The 19,940-nt window shown below is 39.2% G+C and overlaps 1 protein-coding gene across 6 annotated transcripts in view; it reads right to left on the bottom strand.

The window, feature by feature from the left end:
• Window positions 1–19,940, bottom strand: part of OSBPL9 (oxysterol binding protein like 9) — a 191,071-nt gene that overhangs the window by 127,706 nt on the left and 43,425 nt on the right. The window lies entirely within an intron of this gene.

The raw sequence follows: 19,940 nt of genomic DNA, 5'->3' as shown, positions 1-19,940 counted from the left end.
AAAAAAGAGAGACTCTTGTGGTCTGTTTCCCTCTCTCCTCTTTTCCCCCCTTCCCATATGTTCATCTGTTTTGTTTCTTAGATTCCGCATATGAGTGAAATCATATGGTATTTGTCTTTCTCTGATTGACTTATTTCACTTAGCATAATACATTCTAGCTCCATCCATGTTGTTGCAAATGGCAAGATTTCATTCTTTTTGATGACTGAGTAATATTCGTGTGTATGTGTGTGTGTGTATAAAACTTCTTCTTTATTCATCAGTCAATGGACATTTGGGCTCTCTCCATAGTTTGGCTATTGTTAATAATGCTGCTATACACATTGGGGTGCATGTACCCCAGTGCTAAGACTAGTAATAATCCATCACAATACACTGCTGACCTCTCTTGTGATGAACTAAAAGAAAAGAGAACAGATGACATATCCCTCAGGAAATCAGTCAACTCTGATGACCAGCACGACTAGTAAATGGAGTATTCAGTTTCACTGGACTGGGTAAAAACTGTTACTTGAAGATACGTATGGATTAACAGTTTTCAAAAACTCACAATACATTAAGCATAAAAACTTTCTTGAGTATAATTACTTTAATAATTCCTAAGACCCTGTAGAATTCTTCAGAATCTGAGATTCGTTTTATCAATAATTATTAATTACAACAGTAACTATCATTCATTAACAACCTAAGTCCCAAACACTGTATTAGAATACTTTTTAATATATCAATTAATTTGATATTCATAATTCTATGAGTAAATAACATGATGCCCATTCCAGAAAATAGGACTCAGCGCGGAATAGATGAGTTGCCTAAAGACACGAGCTAGTAAAAGGCAGAATCTGGATTTGAATTCCATTTTATGTATGGCTTGTTTTTATCTATATCTCACACTACCTTTTTAGTATTATTACTTCTCCCTTTTGCAGATCTTTCCTGGAAATGTCAGTACTTTGCTTTTGGCTAGTATGTGTGTGGGACAGATGGAATCAGACCCTAGGTCTCAACCAACATTTTACTTTTCCGTCAAGGCAAGGGCACCATCTAGTGGCATATACTTTGCCACCAATGTAGTCAAAGACAATAAATAGATGGGAAGGAGATGGTTTTTCACAGTTCTGCTTTCCTCCACTGGTTTGACACTACCTTGTCACAAGTTGGAGTGTGTCTGCATTAACTCTTGTAAGTCAAAAAGAACAGGAGTCTGGTAACACTAAAGATTAAACAGAGTTTAGTAATGAGACAGACTCAAGTTCAATCCTAGGTTCACCATTTACTTTGTGACCTTGGTAAGTTGCTAAAAGTAGCCTGAGTCTGTCTCCTTATCTGTAAAATGAAATAACATCATTTATCTGACAAGATTATTATGGGATTACATGTGAAAATCATCCAGCACACTACCTGCTAGGAGAGCTTCCTCAATAACTACTTGTTCCTTTCCCTATTCTCTTTTTATGTAGATTAAAACCACCTGTGTGTTCTGCTTTGTTTTTGTTTTTAATTTTAAGTAGGCTCCACACCCAGTGTGGGGCCTGACCTCAAGACCCTGACATCAAGAGTCACATGGTCTACCAAATAAGTCAGCAGGCACCCCCTGCTTTGTTTTTTTTTAGAAATCATACCATACCACTGGCTCATACTGTGTTGAAGATAACTCCCATAGTTCTTTTGTAAGCAAACTGTAGTAAAGGCAAATTCCACATTTATTCATTATTTTTCTAAATCTACAAAATCAACACTAACCATTTTTTGAGTACCTACTTACTACATAAGCAGACACTGTGACAGTGGATGGGAACTCACTATTGAGTAGGGAAAACAGATAAAATAACATGTAATACTATGTAATAAGTACTTTCATGGATATAAGTGGCAAATGTAAAGATACAGGAGGACCAAGTCTGTTTAGACGGATGTGGATCAGAAGTGCTATACAGAAGAAGGAACATTTGAAAAGTCTTTAAAAGATGAGCTTACCAGACAAGGGCACAGAATTTCTGTCTTAAGAAAAAAATATATCAGTATATCAGAAGCAACGATGAATGAAGAAACACAGTGAGGAAATACAAGTACAGTGTGGTTGGAACACAGTCTGGGATGGATGGAGAGGCAGGGAGAGATCTATGGCCCAAGACAATCAATGATAGCTCATTAAGCTCACTTGGAATCTTGATGTTAAATGCACTATTGCCACCATTATCATCATCGTCATCCATAGCAGTTATCATGTATTAGATGCGTAATATGTGCCCAACCCTGTCCATATATAATTGCTAAGCCTTACAACAACCCTGTAAATTATAGTTTATCTTCACAGAGGTTAAGAAATGTGCCCAATGGCACAGAGTCAGTAAGGGGTGGAGCTGAGTGAGATTTAACCCCAGGTCTCTGACTCTACTACACCAGTTGCCCCAAACTTGGCTACACAATAAAATCACCTGGAGAATCTATTTTAAAAAATAGGTTCTAGGGGCGCTTGGGTGGGTCAGTCAGTTAAGCATCCGACTCTTGGGTTTCAGCTCAGGTCATGACCTCATGATTTGTGAGTTCAAGCCCCGCGTCAGGCTCCATGCTAGAAGTGCAGAGCCTGCTTGGGATTCTTTCTCTCACTCTCTGTCTACCCCTCCCACTCTTGTTCTCTTTCTCTCTCTCTCTCTTAAAATAAATAAATTAATTTAAAAAAATAAAAAACATGTTCTAGACCCTATTCTAAAACAGTTTGTCTAGAGAGTAGGAGGAGGGAACATAATTGTAAACAAAGTCTCCAAATGATTCTGAAATAGGAAGCCAAATGGCAGTCCAGCACTTTGAAAATACCACAGACTCTTAAACCACACACACACACACACACACACACACACACACACACACACACACAAAATGAAGTAACAGCTTCCATCTATGTGCCAGGTGCTTAATTGTCACAAAATTCTGCAAGGGTATTATAATCCCCACTTTAAAGAGAAAACTCAAACTCAGGAAGCTTACAGACAGCTTCCCTCTTCCAGTTAACATGTAAAAGGCAAAAATAAGATTCAAACACAGGTATATCTGTTCTTCTCTGTCATGCTCTGTAGTAAGCTACATTCTAAAAAAAGAAAAAAGAAAGACCCTAAATGACCCTTGCCCCTATACAATCTCCCTTTCATAGGTGGGTGGAAACCTATGAATGTGATGACCTATCTATGCAGTTATTATATTACAGAATGAGTTATCACTGGAGTGATTATGGCAAAAGGGAGATTATCTGGTGGTGTAACCTAATTATACGAGGTCTTTTAAAAGCGGTGTTTTTTGCAGCTAGTAGCAAAATGGGGAGTAAGAGAGATACAAAGCACTAGAAGGATTCAAGGTATCTGCCCTGCCACCTTGAAGATGGAAGGAGACACATGACAAATAGTATGTGCAGCTTTTAGAAGTTGAGAGAAGAACCCAGATGACAACTAGCAAGAAAAAAAGAACCTCAGTCCTACAGTCACAAGGAACTGAATTTTGACAATAACCTGAATGACCTGGACCCTTAGATTCTTCCTCAGGGCCTCCAGATAAGAGCTCAGCCCAGTGAGCGGAAGGACTGGGATTTCCCTTTCCTTCAAACACAGCCATTTTAAGGTCAGATCACCTGGAAAACCCAGGAAATCAATCTGCAAAGTGGCAGAAGGATATCCACAGGTGGAGGGAGACAGCATGGCAGAATCAAGGTGCGTGTATGTGAATGGCACAGGCATGGAGAGGAGAGAACCCCTTCTGTGGAGAGATAAAAGGGAGAGAAAGAGAGGCTATGGAATTGCGGTACTGAGTTGAAACAAAAGGAAAACCTCTCCGGACCACACACTGGGGAACAAGAAATACAGAGAGTGCCAGCTTCTACTCTGCAAACAGCCTTAGCTGCTGAATATCAGGCTCAATTAAGCCTGAAGCGTGTGCACATGCCTGGCAGGGGAAAAGCGACCTCAGGGGCGCACTGAGAGAGAAGTCTCCGAACTCAAGTACTGTGGGAAGAGGGTTTATTGCCTCCTCAAGGACAAAAGATGCTGCAGGCTCCAGCCAAAGGACTTTTATCTGCAGAGCTGAGTGGCACTACCCCAGAAGAGGGTCCTCCCAGAGGGTCCACCCCAGAAGAGGTGCAGGGTCCTTTAAGACATCAGGTTTTGAATCCCAGCCAAGTGCCTAGGAGGCAGGGGAGAACTGTGGAGCAGGGCAATCCAACTGCTACTCTGTGAGGGCTGCCTGAACAGCATGTTTTGAGACACCTGGTCTGGGAAGGAGAGGTTGAGGTGTCGCCATTTTTCTCCCCAACACCAACACAGTGGGACTTCAGAGAGCAGCACAGTGGCCCCCAGAGGAGGGACCTGCTTACACCAAACCCCACCCCTCGGTGCCTGGTAACCTCTTATTTACAGAGACTGATCTACTGAGGAAACTGATGGCCTCTCCTCCAGACCAGCACAGCCACTGGTCCCAGGCACCAACAGACAACTGTTTTGTGTTTTTGTCGGTTAGTGTGTTTGTCTGTTTGCTCTTCTCTTTTTCTTTCTACCTTCTTGTTTTTTTTCTTTTGGAATCAGGTTCATAGTTTCTGATTTGGTTTTGGTCAATTCATATTATATATATATATATATATATATATATATATATATACATATATATATATATATATATATATGGTTTTTTTCCGTTTTGTTTAATTAGGCATTTGTATTACATTCTTTTTATGCCTTTTCTATATCTCCTTTATTTTCCTTTCTCTCTCTCTGGATTAAACCTTATAGGGTTTTCTGTGTTTGTTTTTTGTTTTTTATTCTCTGCTTGGTCTTTTTCACCCCTTTCATTTTTGTCTTGCGGGGGGGGGGGAGGGGCGCGGTGCGGGGTGGGGGGGAGCCTGATTCCATACAAAGGGATACCTTTCCCATACCTTTCCTTTTTTCAAGCGTTGCTTCAACAAACAAATCAAAGCACACCTGGCAGAAGGTCCAAACACTCCACCACAAGCAAGAAGGAGCTTTGCAGAGGACTGACCGGCAGGATAGAGCAGCCCAAATGCAACAACAGAGTGCACACAACACACTCCAAAAACACTTCCTGAGGCACTAGGCCCTGGAAAGTGTATGACCCCTTTTTAATACAGTAGTACTCACAGGTACAGGACACATAACCAACTATTAAAACATGTAAAATACAAAAACCTAGCCAAAATGATGAAACAAGAATTGTCCTCAAAAGAAAATCCAGGAAAAAATGACAGCCAGAGAATTGCTCAAAACAGATATAAACAACATATCTAAACAAGAATTTAGAGTAACAGTCATAAGACTAATAGCGTGCTTGAAAAAAAGCATAGGAATGCGGCCTACTAGAGACTCAATTTAGACCTGATGACACCTGCAGATTGAAACTGAGGGGATGGGGGTGCCTGGGTGGCTTAGTCGGTTGAGCGCCGACTTCAGCTTAGGTCATGACCTCATGGTTTGTGACTTCGAGCCCCACATCAGGCTCTGTGCTGCCAACTCAGAACCTGGAGCCTGCTTCGGATTCTGTGTCTCCCTCTCTCTGTCCCTCCCTCGTTTGTGCTCTCTGTCTCTCTCAAAAATAAAATTTAAAAAACAATTTTTTTTAATTAAAAAAGAAACTGAGGGGATGGAGAGCCATCTATCATGCTACTGGATGTCAAAAGAAAGCTAGAATAGCCATACTTATATCAGACAAACTACATTTTTTTTTTTTAATTTACATCCAAGTTAGTTAGCATATAGTGCAACAATGATTTCAGGGGTAGATTCCTTAATACCCCTTACCCATTTAGCCCATCCCCCCTCCCACAACCCCTCCAGTAACCCTCTGTTTGTTCCCCATATTTAAGAGTCTCTTTATGTTTTGTCCCCCTCCCTGTTTTTATATTATTTTTGCTTCCCTTTCCTTGTGTTCATCTGTTCTGTGTGTTAAAGTCCTCATATGAGTGAAGTCATATGATATTTCAGACAAACTAGGTTTTAAAACAAAGACTTCTATGGGTACCTGGGTGGCTCAGTTCGTTAAGTGTCCAACTCTGGGTTTCAACTCAGGTCATGATCTTGCAGTTCATGGGTTCAAGCCCTGTGTTGGGCTTTGCACTGGCAGTGTGGAGCCTGCTTGGAATTCTCTCTTTCCCTCTCTTTGCCTCTCCCCTGCTCACTCTCTCTTTCTCTCTCAAAATAAATAAATTAAAAAAAATAAAAAATAAATAAAAATAAAGACTGTAACAAGAGAGGAAGAAAGGCATTATATCATAATTAAGGGGTTTATCCATCAAGAAGAGCTAATCATTGTAAATGTTTATGCCCCCAACATGAAAGCTAAATATATAAATCAATTAATCACAAACATAAACAAATGTACAGATTATAATACCATGATTGTACGGGACTTTAATACTCTACTTACAACAATGAACAGATCATCTAGGCAGTCTAGGCAGAAAAACAATGGCTCTGAATGACACATTTGATCAGATGGACTTAACAGATATATTGAAAATTTTACCTCCTAAGGCAGAAGAATACACATTCTTCTCAAGTGCACACGGAACATTCTACAAAACAGATCACATACTGCATCACAAAACAGCCCTCAACAAATATAAAATGACTGAAGTCATAGCATGCATATTTCCAGATCACAACACTATGAAACTTGAAATAAACCACAAGAAAAAATCTAGAAAGCCCCCAAATACACGGAGTTTAAAGAACATCGTACTAAAGAATGAATGGGTCAACCAGGAAATTAAACAAGAAAGTTAAAAACATACAAACAAATGAAAATGAAACATGACAGTCCAAACCCTTTGGGATGCAGCAAAGGCAGTCCTAAGAGAAAAACACATTGCAATTCAGGCCTATCTCAAGAAGCAAGAAAGGTCCCAAATACACAACCTAACCTTATACCTAAAGGAGCTAGAAAGCCAACAGCAAAGAAAGCCCAAAGCTAGCAGAAGAGAAATAATAAAGATGAGAGCAGAAATAAACAACATAGAATTCAAAAAAAAAAAAAAAAAAAAAAAAAACCCAAACAGTAGAACAGATCAATGAATCTAAGAGCTGGTGTTTTGAAAGAATAAATAAAATTGATAAACCCCTAGCCAGACTTCTCAAAAAGAAAAGAGAGAGAACTCAAACAGATAAAATCACAAATGAAAGAGGAGAGATGACAACCAACATCACAGAAATATAATTATTAGTACTATGAAAAATTATATGCCAACAAACTGGACAATCTGGAAGAAATGGACAAATTCCTAGACACTCACACACTACCAAAACTCAAACTGGAAGAAATAAAAAAGTTTGAACCGTCCCATAACCAGCAAAGAAATTAAATAGGTTATCAAAAATCTCCCAAAAAATAAGAGTCTTGGGCCAGATAGCTTCCCAGGGGAATTGTAGCAGACATTTAAAGAAGAGTTAATACCTATTCTTCTCAAACTGTTCCAAAAAATAGAAACTGAAGGAAAGCCTCCAGACTCATTCTATGAAGCCAGCACTACCTTGATTCCTAAACCAGACAAAGACCCCACTAAAAAGGAGAATTACAGGCCAATATCCTTGATGAACATGGATGCAAAAATTTTCTTTTTTTTTTTTATTTTTATTTTTTAATATATGAAATTTACTGTCAAATTGGTTTCCATACAACACCCAGTGCTCATCCCAAAAGGTGCCCTCCTCAATACCCATCACCCACCCTGCCCTCCCTCCCACCCCCCATCAACCCTCAGTTTGTTCTCAGTTTTTAACAGTCTCTTATGCTGGATGCAAAAATTTTCAACAGGATACTAGCAAATCGAAATCAACAGTATATTAAAAGTATTATTCACCATGATCAAGTGGGATTCATTCCGGGTTGCAGGGCTAGTTCAATATTCGCAAACCAATCAACATGATACATCACATTAACAGAAGAAAGGATAAGAACCATATGATCCTGTCACAATAGATACAGAAAAAGCATCTGACAAAATACAGCATCGTTTCTTAATAAAAACCCTCAAGAAAGCTGGGATAGAAGGAACATACCTTAACATCATAAAAGCCATATATGAAAGGCCCACAGCTAATATCCTCAATGGGGAAAAAATGAGAACTTTCCCCCTGAGATCAGGAACATGACAGGGATATCCACTCTCACCACTGTTGTTTAACATAGTATTGGAAGTCAATCAGCAATCAGACAACAAAATGAAATAAAAGGCATTCAAATTGGCAAAGAAGTTGTCAAACTTTCACTTTTCGTAGATGACATGATACTCTACCTAATCAAAACCCAAAAAAACAACTAAGTGAAGAAATGGATAGAGGACATGAACAGACACTTTTCCAAAGAACACATCCAGATGGCAAATAGACACATGAAAAGATACTTAAAATCACTCATCACCAGGGAAATACAAATCAAAACCACAATGAGATACCACCTCACACTGGTAAGAGTAGCTAAAATTAACAACTCAGGAAACAATAGATGTTGGCAAGGATGTGGAGAAAGGGGAACACACACACACACACACACACACACACACACACACACACACACACACATATACGTACAATGGAATACTACTCGGCAATGAAAAAGAATGAAATCTTGCCATTTGCAACAACATGGATAGAACTGGAGGGTATTAAGCTAAGCAAAATAAGTCAGTCAGAGAAAGACAGATATCACATGATTTCGCTCATGGAATTTGAGAAACAGGGGAAGGGTAGGAAAAATAAGATAAATGCAGAGAGGTAGGTAAACCGTAAGAGATTCTTTTTTTTTAATTTTTTTCAATATATGAAGTTTATTGTCAAATTGGTTTCCATACAACACCCAGTTCTCATCCCAAAAGGTGCCCTCCTCAATACCCATCACCCACCCTTCCCTCCCTCCCACCCCCCATCAACCCTCAATTTGTTCTCAGTTTTTAACAGTCTCTTATGCTTTGGCTCTCTCCCACTCTAACCTCCTTTTTTTTCACCCCCTTCCCTTCTCCCTCCCCCCCCCCCACCATGGGTTTCTGTTAAGTTTCTCAGGATCCACATAAGAGTGAAAACATGGTATCTGTCTTTCTCTGTATGGCTTATTTCACTTAGCATAACACTCTCCAGTTCCATCCACGTTGCTACAAAGGGCCATATTTCATTCTTTCTCATTGCCACATAGTACTCCATTGTGTATAAAAACCACAATTTCTTTATCCATTCATCAGTTGATGGACATTTAGGCTCTTTCCATAATTTGGCTATTGTTGAGAGCGCTGCTATAAACATTGGGGTACAAGTGCCCCTATGCATCAGTACTCCTGTGTGCCTTGGGTAAATTCCTAGCTGTGCTATTGCAGGGTCATAGGGTAGGTCTATTTTTAATTTTTTGAGGAACCTCCACACTGTTTTCCAGAGTGGCTACACCAATTTGCATCCCCACCAACAGTGCAAGAGGGTTCCCTTTTGTAAGAGATTCTTAAATACAGAGAACAAACTGAGGGTTGATGGGGGTGGAGTGTGGGGGGGGGGTGGAGAAAATAGGTGATGGGCATTGAAGAGGGCACGTGTTGGGATGAGCACTGGGTGTTATATATAAGTGATGAATCACTGGATTCTACTCCTGAAGCCAAGACTGCATTGTATGTTAACTAACTTGAGAGTAAAATTAAAGAAAGGAAGGAAGGAAGGAAGGAAGGAAGGAAGGAAAGAAGGAAGGAAGGAAGGAAGGAAGGAAGGAAGGAAGGAAGGAAGGAACTCAGCCCAGTCAATACCTTGATTTCAGCCTTGTGAGACCTTAAGCAGAGAATGCTTCTGAAGTGTCTCATTTACAGAACTGAGATAATAAAGAGGCAATGGTGTGGGTTTTTTTTTTTCCTTTTCAGGTAGATGTTTTTTAATTGTGCTGAAACACATATAAAATTTACCATTCAAACATTTTTAAGTGTTTAATTTAGTGGCATTAAGTATATTCACACTGTTGTGTGATCATCAATATCCATCTCCAGAACTTTTTCATTTTCCCAATCTATAGCCATGTACCCATTAAACACTAACTTCCCAATTTCCCTTCCCCTCAACCCGTGGAAACTACCACTTTCCATGAATTTGACTACTCTAGTTACCTCAACTAAGTAGAATCATACAGTATTATCTTTTTGTGACTGGTTTATTTCACTTAGTATAATGTCCTCAAGGTTCATCCATGTTGTAGCATGTGTCAGAATTTCCTTCCTTTTTAAGACTAAATAATATTCTATTATACACACACACACCCACCCACCCACCCACCCACCCACACCACACTTTGTATATCCATTCATCTACTGAATGAATACCGGGTTGCTTCTGCTTCTAGGCTACTGTGAGTAATGCTGCTATGAATATGGGTGTACAAATATCTGTTTGAGTCTGCTATCAATTTATGTGTGTGTGTGTGTGTGTGTGTGTGTGTGTGTATACACACACACATATATATATATATCAGTATTATTTTTTTTAAGTTTATTTATTTTTGAGAGAGACAGAGTGTGAGCAGGGAAGGGGCAGAGAAAGAGGGAAACACAGAATATGAAGCAGGCTCTAGGCTCCAAGCTGTCAGCACAGAGCCCGAGGCGGGGCTGGAACTCACAAACCATGAGATCATGACCTGAGCTGAAGCTGGACACTTAACCAACTGAGTCACCCAAGCACCCCTAAATCAGTATTATTTTAAGTCAATTCACTATCTTGAAAACTGGGTGAGTAAAAGGAAATAATCAAGCACTTATCCTATTTATTTGATCTGTAGCACTGGGTAAGCAAATACATGAAGAGAACTATCTCCTTGTAAAATTATTTCTCATAAAAATTAAAACAAAATGAGGAAATATCACAATTTTGCAATCCCAAAATGAGTTAATGAATCTATGTACTAAGCATCAGTAGCTGCTAATATCAATCATGAGCAAAAACCAGACATTACATATCTCTTGATAAAAGAACATACCACCCCCTATAGTGTTACCAAAAGGATCAAACCTGAGTCTGATCTAGTCTGTGCTAGTTTGCTTGCTAATTTGTGCCGCTTGCTAATTTGCAGGAAAAACAGAGGGCAAGAGGAGTATGCAGAATTACAGCTGTGTGCAATCAGTAAAATCCACACTATGGAAATCTATAGGTCAAAGGATCTGGATTCTTCAATAGGTAAATTAGAAATAAAAGTTATCAAGTTAAAAAGAAGGACAAGACCAAAGTATAGAATTTAGGAATGTAAATCCAAGAAGTGATTGCTATAATAAAATAGTGGTTACTTTAAGAGACAGGGAGGGGCCTGTAATTTAAATAGGGCACATAAAGAGGCTTCCAGCATACCTGCTAAAATTCTATTTCTTAACCTGGATGGTAGTCACAAGGGTAAGTAATTAAGCTACATTTAAAAGAAAAAAAATAGTCCATTAAATGTAACAATGGGACATTGGTCCAAATTCAGATTGAATTCAACTGAAGAGCTGTCTCAAAACAGCTCTGCCAAAGTCTACTTAGCTATCTCCAGCCAAGAAAGCAGTTAATACCAGACTGAGCAGTGACTAAGGTCAATAACAGTGCTTAGAAAAACAATAAAACCAAGGCAACAAAAGAGAAACCAGTGGAAAGAAAAAAACAGTAAACAGTATAATAAGTTAAATTTTAAAAAACCTTAATGCTATCACATATACATCATCAGCTCAGAACAAGCCTGTCTATCTCATTTCCATCCTGCAAATTCACCATACTTATTTGTATCTCTGCACGAGATTTTCCCATTAGATTTTGTTTTTGGATTCTGATACAAGATGGCAACATAGGAAGATCCTGAACTCACCTCCTCCCACAAACATACTGAGTCTACAGTTACACATGGAATAATTTCCTCTTTCAAAAACCTTAAATGCTGGTTGAGTGACAAACTACACATCCAACAAATGAGATGAAAACATCAAAGTGGGTAGGAGAGGCTGGGACAAAATCTTACCATAAACCATACTCCAGGTACTGCATCCCATTACCAGGAGAGAACTCAAAACCTGGAGTTTCTCCTTGAGGAGCAAAGGATTCAAACCTCACATCAGGCATCCCAACTTTTAAGACATACACTCGAGAGACAAAACATCTTTGAAAATCAACTGGACTTGAATCTGGAGACCCACAAGACTCCAGGAAGCTGGGAAACTGCTCTTAAAAGGTTCAAGTGCTCTGATTCACCCACCCCAAGGCCCAGCTCACAGACAGCTGATCACACCCAGACTTAAAGTGAAGGAAGCTCACCTGCTAATATTAAAGCATCAGCCTAACAGGCAGGCATCTAATTTAATACACACATCTAAAAGCCTCTAGGAATATTATCCACGGATAGAAACTGGTGGATGCCATTTTCACACTCTCCTTTTGCTATGCTGGAGAGTATCTCTTGGAAGGGAGCTTTTACATATGTCTAGTGCCCGATTGTGGCAGGCTACTGCCTAGGAGATGCCTCTTGATCTGGAGGCCAGGGGAGCTTGCACTCCTGGTCCCATATGACTGTAATAATCAGTGTCACCCAGAAAGAAGAGTATACTCGTCTGCTGCTCTGATTTTTGCAATTTCTACCAGGGGACCCCTCTATATCACCTTACTTTGGTAACCAATGGGGTTTACATTTGTGGGTCCCACAGTCTGTAACCAACAGAGAAAAAATTCTTAAATGGTTACCACCCCAAAGTACAAGAGGCAACAGACCCAGGAGCTCAGTCTTTCTGTGAAGGAAACTAGCTAAACATCAGGACTACAGCCTGAGGGGCTTTTAATTAAACATGCATCCTGGGACGAACTGTAATCCTTTCCCGAGACCTTGAAGGGTGGCCGCTACCTTCACATTCATCTTCTGCCACACACCAGAGCACCAGTGTCTCCTGGACGGAAGCTTTACACATGTCTGGTACCCTGGTTTTTATGCCTGAAGCCCAGCCAGATTTTCTGGCTACTGCCCAAGGAATGTCCTTTAATTACCTGGCTCTAGTGGCCAGGGTGGGTTGCATTACTGGGTCCCACAAGATTGTGGTAAGAGAAGAGATGGGTCTTGGCAGGCTAGAACTACACAAACAGCAGATTAGGGCACACTCCCCAATCTTTCTGTGAAGGGGACCCCTTTGCTCATCCAGTAGCTTTGGTTTGAGAGGCAGGCTTCACATGTGGCACATAATTAGTGACCTATGGAGCTGTTCTCAGGAAACATAGGCTGTGGACACCATCTTGGCCCTCTTCCTCTGCCTTGCTCGAGTTCACTGGTATCACCCAAAAAAAGAGCTCATACATGCATCTGCAGCCCCAATTTCTGTGTGACTGACATCCAGGGGATGCCTCCAGATGGCCTGGCTCTGATGGCCAGTAGGGCTGACATTTACAGTCCCAAAGGACTGTATATAATTGCATACTTTTGAGGGGGGGTTATTAATTTTTTTAATGTTTATTTATTTTTGAGAGATAGACAAAGCATGAGTCAGGGAGGGGCAGACAGAGAGGGAGACACAGAATCCGAAGCAGGCTCCAGGCTCCGAGCTGTCAGCACAGAGCCCAACATGGGGCTTGAACGAACAAACCGTGAGATCGTGACCTGAGCCAAAGTCAAGCGCTTAACCAACTGAGCCACCCAGGCATCCCTATAATTCCATACATTTAAAAGCTCAGACCTCAGGGTCTGGCTTCCAGTCAGTTTGAATATAGGTGCTGAGATCCTCCCCTTTGGGACACTGACAAATCTTGGCACATCCTAAACTACTGGGAGCTATTACAAATACAACAAGTTGCTTGGACAAGCATTAAGATTTGAAAGACAACCAAGAGCTAAGGAAGGGTTGAATGACAAGTTTCACCTCCTACATGAGGCCACTCCTTCAAGACTGGGAGAGGTGGGTGAGAGTCAAGCAAAATGAAAAAACAGAGTATGTTCCAAATGAAAGACCAAGATAAAACCTCAGAAAAAAACCTTGAAACAGAGACAAGTAATTTACCTAAGAGTTCAACTTAATAGTCATAAGGATGTGGGGAACCTGGGAGGCTCAGTCGGTTAAGCACCTGACTTGAGATCAGGTCATGTTCTCACAGCTCGTGAGTTTGAGCCCCACATCAGGCTCTGTGCTGACAGCTCGGAGCCTGGAGCCTACTTCAGATTCTGTGTCTCCCTCTCTCTGCCCCTCTCCTGCTCACACCGTTTCTCTCTCTCTTTCTCAAAAGTAAACATTAAAAAAAAAAAATAGTCATAGGGATGCTCACCAAACTGGAGAGAAGAATGGATAAACATAGGGGAACTTAGAGAAATAGAAAATATGAAAAAGTACAAAATAGAAGTCACAGAACTGAATATGCTAATTGAACTGAAAAATACTTGAGGTGTGTTTCAGTGGCCCAGTCGGTTAAGTGTCCAACTCTTGATCTCAGCTCAGGTCTTGATCTCAGGTTCATGAGTTCAAGCCCCACATTGTACTCCATACTAGACATAGAGCCTACTTAAAAACAAAACAAAACAAAAAAAAACCCAACACTCAAGGGGTTCAACAGCAGATTAGATGAAGCAGAAAAAATCATCAGTCAACTTGAAGACAAAGCAGTGGAACTCACCCAAGCAGAACAGCAAAAGGATGGAAAAAAAAGGGAAGACAGTTTAAGGGACATATGAGACATCAAATAAGCTAACATTTGCATCACAGGGCTCCCAGAAGAGTGAGAGAAAGGGGCAAGAGTCTTATTTGAAGAAATAGTGGTTAAAAATTTCCCTAACCTGGGGAAAGAAACAGACATACAGGTCCAGGAAGTACAGAGAGTTACCAATAAGATGAACCCAAAGATATCCATATCAAGACACACTATAACTAAAATGTCAGGGCACCTGGGTGGTTCAGTTGGTTAAGTGTCCAACTCTTGGTTTCAGCTCAGGTCATGATCTCACAGTGTGTGGGTTCAAGCCCTGCATCAGACTTCACGCTGCTGAGGTGGAGCCTGCTTGGGATTCTCTCTTCCTCTCTGCCCCTCCCCTGCTTACACACACGTTCTCTCAGAATAAATAAACTTTTATTTATTTTTTTAAAAATTTTTAAATATTTATTTATTTTTGAAGGAGAGAGAGATAGAGTGTGAGTGGGGGAGGGGCAGAGAGAGAGGGAGACACAGAATCCGAAGCAGGCTCCAGGATCTGAGCTGTCAGCACAGAGCCTGACGCGGGGCTCAAACTTACAAGCCGTGAGATCATGGCCTACGCCAAAGTCGGACACTCAACCGACTGAGCCACCCAGGCACCCCAGAATAAATAAACTTTTAAAAATAAATTAATAAAATATCAGAAGTTACAGAGAGAATCTTTTTTTTTTAATTTTTTTTAATGTTTATTTTTGAGAGAGACAGACAGAGTGCAAGCAGGGGGAGGGACAGAGAGAGAGGGAAACACAGAATCTGAGGCAGACTCCAGGCTCTTGAGCTGTCAGCACAGAGCCCAATGTGGGGCTCCAACTCACAAACCACGAGATCATGACATGACCCAAAGTCAGACACAACCAACTGAGCCACCCAGGCACGCCAAAAAGAGACTCTTAAAAAAAGACTTGTGATATACAAGAGAACTCATGTAAGATTTTTTAGCAAAAACTTCATAGGTCAGAAGGGAGTGAATGTTATATTCAAAGTGCTGAAAGAAAAAACTTCCAATCAAGAATACTGTACTCAGCCAAGTTATCATTCAAAAGTTCAGGAGAAAGAGAATTTTCCAGGCAAGTACATGATAAAGGAGTTCATCACCATTAAACTGGCCTTTTACAATGAGAAAGAATGAAATACGGCCTTTTGTAGCAATGTGGATGGAACTGGAGAGTGTTATGCTAAGTGAAATAAGTCATACAGAGAAAGACCGATACCATATGTTTTCACTCTTATGTGGAGCCTGAGAAACTTAACAGAAGACCATTGGGGAGGGGAAGGAGAAAAAAAAGAAAGAGAGGGAGGGAGCCAAACCATAAGAGACTCTTAAAAACTGAGAATAAACTGAGGGTTGATGGGGGGTGGGAGGGAGGGGAAAGTGGGTGATAACCATTGAGGAGGGCACCTGTTGGGATGAGCACTGGATGTTATATAGAAACCAATTTGACAATAAATTTCATATTTAAATAAATAAACAAATAAATAAATAAACAAATAAATAAACTGGCCTTTTAATTAATGTTAAAGTGACATCTTTAAGCTGAAAAGAAAAGGCACCATCTAATAACAAGAAAACATATGGAAGTAAAAAACTCACTAGTAAGGCTAAAGATAGTAAAGGTGAGAGATTAACCATTTATAAAGCTAGTATAAAGGTTAAAAGACAAAAATAGTAAAACCAACTATAACTGCAATAATTAGTTAAGGGATACACAAAATAAAACGATGTAAAGTATGACATCAAAAACATAAAACATGGTGGAAGGGTAACAAAAATGTAAAGTTTTTATAAGTTGTTATTGACTTAAAATATGCTGTTATATATAAAGGCTGTTATTTGTGAACCCCATGGCCAACTGCAAAGCAAAAACCTATAATGAAAAAGTAATCTAAACATAATACTAAAGAAAGACATGAAACCACAAGGGTAGAGAGCAACAGAAAAGAACAGAGAGGAACTACAAAAACAACCAGAAAACAACAAAATGGCTATAAATACATACTTATCAATGATTACTTTAAATGTAAATGAACTAAATTCCCAATCAAAAGACAAAGAGTGGCAGAATGGGCTAAAAAACAAACACACACACACAAAAACTACAACTAGACTCCTTTATATGTCACCTGAAAGAGACTCACTTCAGATCAAAGGACACATGCAGACTGAAACTAAAAGGACAGAAAAAGATATTCTGTACAAATGAAAATCAAAAGAAAACTTGTTTAGCTATCCTTATATCAGACAAAATAGACTTTAAAACAAAGACTGTAATAAAAGACAAAGTATTACATAATGATAAATGGGTCAATCCAAAATAGGATATAACATTTGTAAATATTTATGCACCCAACATAGGAGAACCAAAATATATAAAACAAATATTAACAAACCTAAAGGAAGAAATTGATAACAATACAATAATAGTAGGGGGCTTCAATATATTTTCATTAATGGATAGATCAACCAGACAGAAAATCAATACAGAAACACTGGCCTTAAAAGACACATTCGGCCAAATGGACTTAATAGATAAATAACAGAACATTCCATTCAAAAGCAGCAAAATACACATTCTCCTTAAGTGCACATGCAACATTCTCCAGGATAGATCCCATTAGGCCACAAAACAAGTCTCAATACATTTAAGAAGACTGACATCATATAAAGCATCTTCTCTGAACACAATCATATGAAACTAGAAATCAACTTGCAACATTGTGATTTATGAGAAATATATTTTGGTCTTCTGTATAACCAAATACATATTTCTCATAAATCACAATGTTGCAAGTGATTTATAAGAAATTTATAAGAAATATATATTTGGTTATTCAGAAGACCAAAATATATTTCTCATATATATTTATCTTCTTCTATAGTTTCTGACTTACAGCTCCCAAAACCTTTGGATTTTCCTAGGTATTGAGAGTGTACAGTGTCTTTTGTTAACAAGGCAAATTTTAGAACCCACATAAGGATGCGGGCTTGTTGGCAGGAGGACCAATCATGTGATTAAACAGTTGGAACTTGTAGTCGACCCCACCTCCAACCATGGAGAGGAGAGAGGTTGGAGGCTGAATCAGCCAATGGCCAAAGACTTAGTCAATCATGACTATGCACTGAAGCTTCCATAAAAACCCAAAAGGACTGGGTTCAGAGAGCTTCCAGGTTAGTGAACACATGGAGATGGGGGGCAGTGGCATGCCTGAAGAGGGCATGGAAGCCCCACACCCTTTATCCTTATCTTGTCTTATATCTCTTTATCTGGCTGCTGATTCATATCCTTTAGTAAACTGGTAAACATGTTTCCCTGAGTTCTGAGTTGCTCTAGAAAATTAATCTTAAATTAATTAAGGAGGAGGCTGTTGGAACCTCCAATCTGTAGCTTGTCCGTCAAAACACAGGTAATAGCCTGGGGCTTACAATTAGTATTTGAAGTAAAGGGTGGAGGGTGGGCTTGCAGAACTGAACCCTTAACCTGTGAGCATTTTTCAGGCACATCGATCAATGGAACAGAATAGAGAGCCCAGAAATAAACCCACACATCTTTGGTCAGTTAATTTATGACAAAGGAGCCAAGAACATACAATGAGAAAAGAAAAGTCTCTTTAATAAATGGTGCTGGGAAAACTGGACAATGAAACGCAGAAGAATGAAAGTGGACCATTTTCTTACACTGCACACAAAAATTAACTCAAATTGATTAAAGACTTGAACATAAGACCTGAAACCATAAAACTTGAGGAAAACATAAGTGGTAAGCTCCTTGACATTGTTCTGACTCCAAAAGCAAAGGCAACAAGAGCAAAAATAAACAAGTGGGATGACATCAGACTAAAATTCTGCCTTGCAAAGGAAATCATCAACAAAATGAGAATGCAACTTATTACACGGGAAAAAATATTTGCAAGTCACCTACCAATAAGAGGTTAAAATCCACAATGTATAAAGAACTCATACACTCAATAGCAAAAAAACCCAAACAACCCAATTTAAAAATGGGCAGAGGATGTGCCCATTTAGACACATTATTCCAAAGAAGACATAAGGTGGTCAACAGGCACATGAGAAGGTGTTCAACATCACTGATTATCAGGGAAATACAAACAAAAAACATGAGATAGCACCTCATACCTATTAAAACGACTTATCAAAAAGACAAGAAATAACAAGTGTTGTAGAGAACATGGAGAAAAGGAAACCTTGTACACTGTTAGTGGGGATGTAAATTGGTACAGCCACTGTGGAAAACAGTACAGTGGTTCCTCAAAAAATTAAATAGAACTATCATATATATGATCCAGGTATTCAACTTCTGGGTATTTATTCAAAGAAAGCAAATGAACAAACAAAACAAAACTCATGGCTACAGAGAACAGGTAATCAGAGGGGAAGAGGGTTGGAAGGTACAAAATGGGTGAAGGAAGTCAACTGCATGGTGATAGATGGTAACAAGATTACTGTAATCATTTTGTAGTGTATACAAATATCAAATTATTATATTGTATACCTGAAAGTAATATAATGCTATAAACCAATTTTACCTCAATAAGAAAGAAAATGAAGGGAAATTTCATAATTGTTTTTATGAAGCAACTAAAAAAAAAAGGGACAAGAAATAATAAGTGTTGGTGAAGATGTGGAGAAAACATAACTCTCATGTAATGTTGGTAGAAATGTAAATTGGTGCAGCCGCTACAGAAAAAAAGTATGAGGTTCCTCCAAAATTAATGAGAACTACCATATGACCCAGCAATTATACTTCTATGTATTTATCTGAAGACCATGAAAACACTAATTTAAAAAGATATATGCACCCCATGTTCACGGCAGCATTATATATAACAGCAAAGATATGAAAATTACTTAAGTATCCACTGGTGGATGAATAAAGAAATTGTGTTATATATATTTCTTTATATATCTGTATGTGTATATACACACACACACACACACACACACACACACACACACACACACACTGGAGCATTATTCAACCATAAAAATGAATGAAATCCAGTCATTTGCAACATGAAGTGACCATGAGGCTGTTATGACACGTGAAACAAGTCAGATAAAGAAAAACAAATACTGTCTGATCTCTCTTACATGTGGAATCCTAAAACAACAACAACAACAAACCACACACCAAGTTCACAGATACAACGAACAGACTGGTAGTTGCCAGAAGCTGGGGGTGGAGTAGGAGAAAAGTTCACTGTTTTTGTTTTTCTTTAGTTTCAATAAATTGAAGG

This window comes from Panthera leo, chromosome C1 (assembly GCF_018350215.1).
Source record: "Panthera leo isolate Ple1 chromosome C1, P.leo_Ple1_pat1.1, whole genome shotgun sequence".
NCBI lineage: Eukaryota > Metazoa > Chordata > Mammalia > Carnivora > Felidae > Panthera > Panthera leo.
The sequence above is the reverse complement of the archived record's forward strand: the minus strand, read 5'-3'. Positions and strand labels throughout refer to the sequence as shown.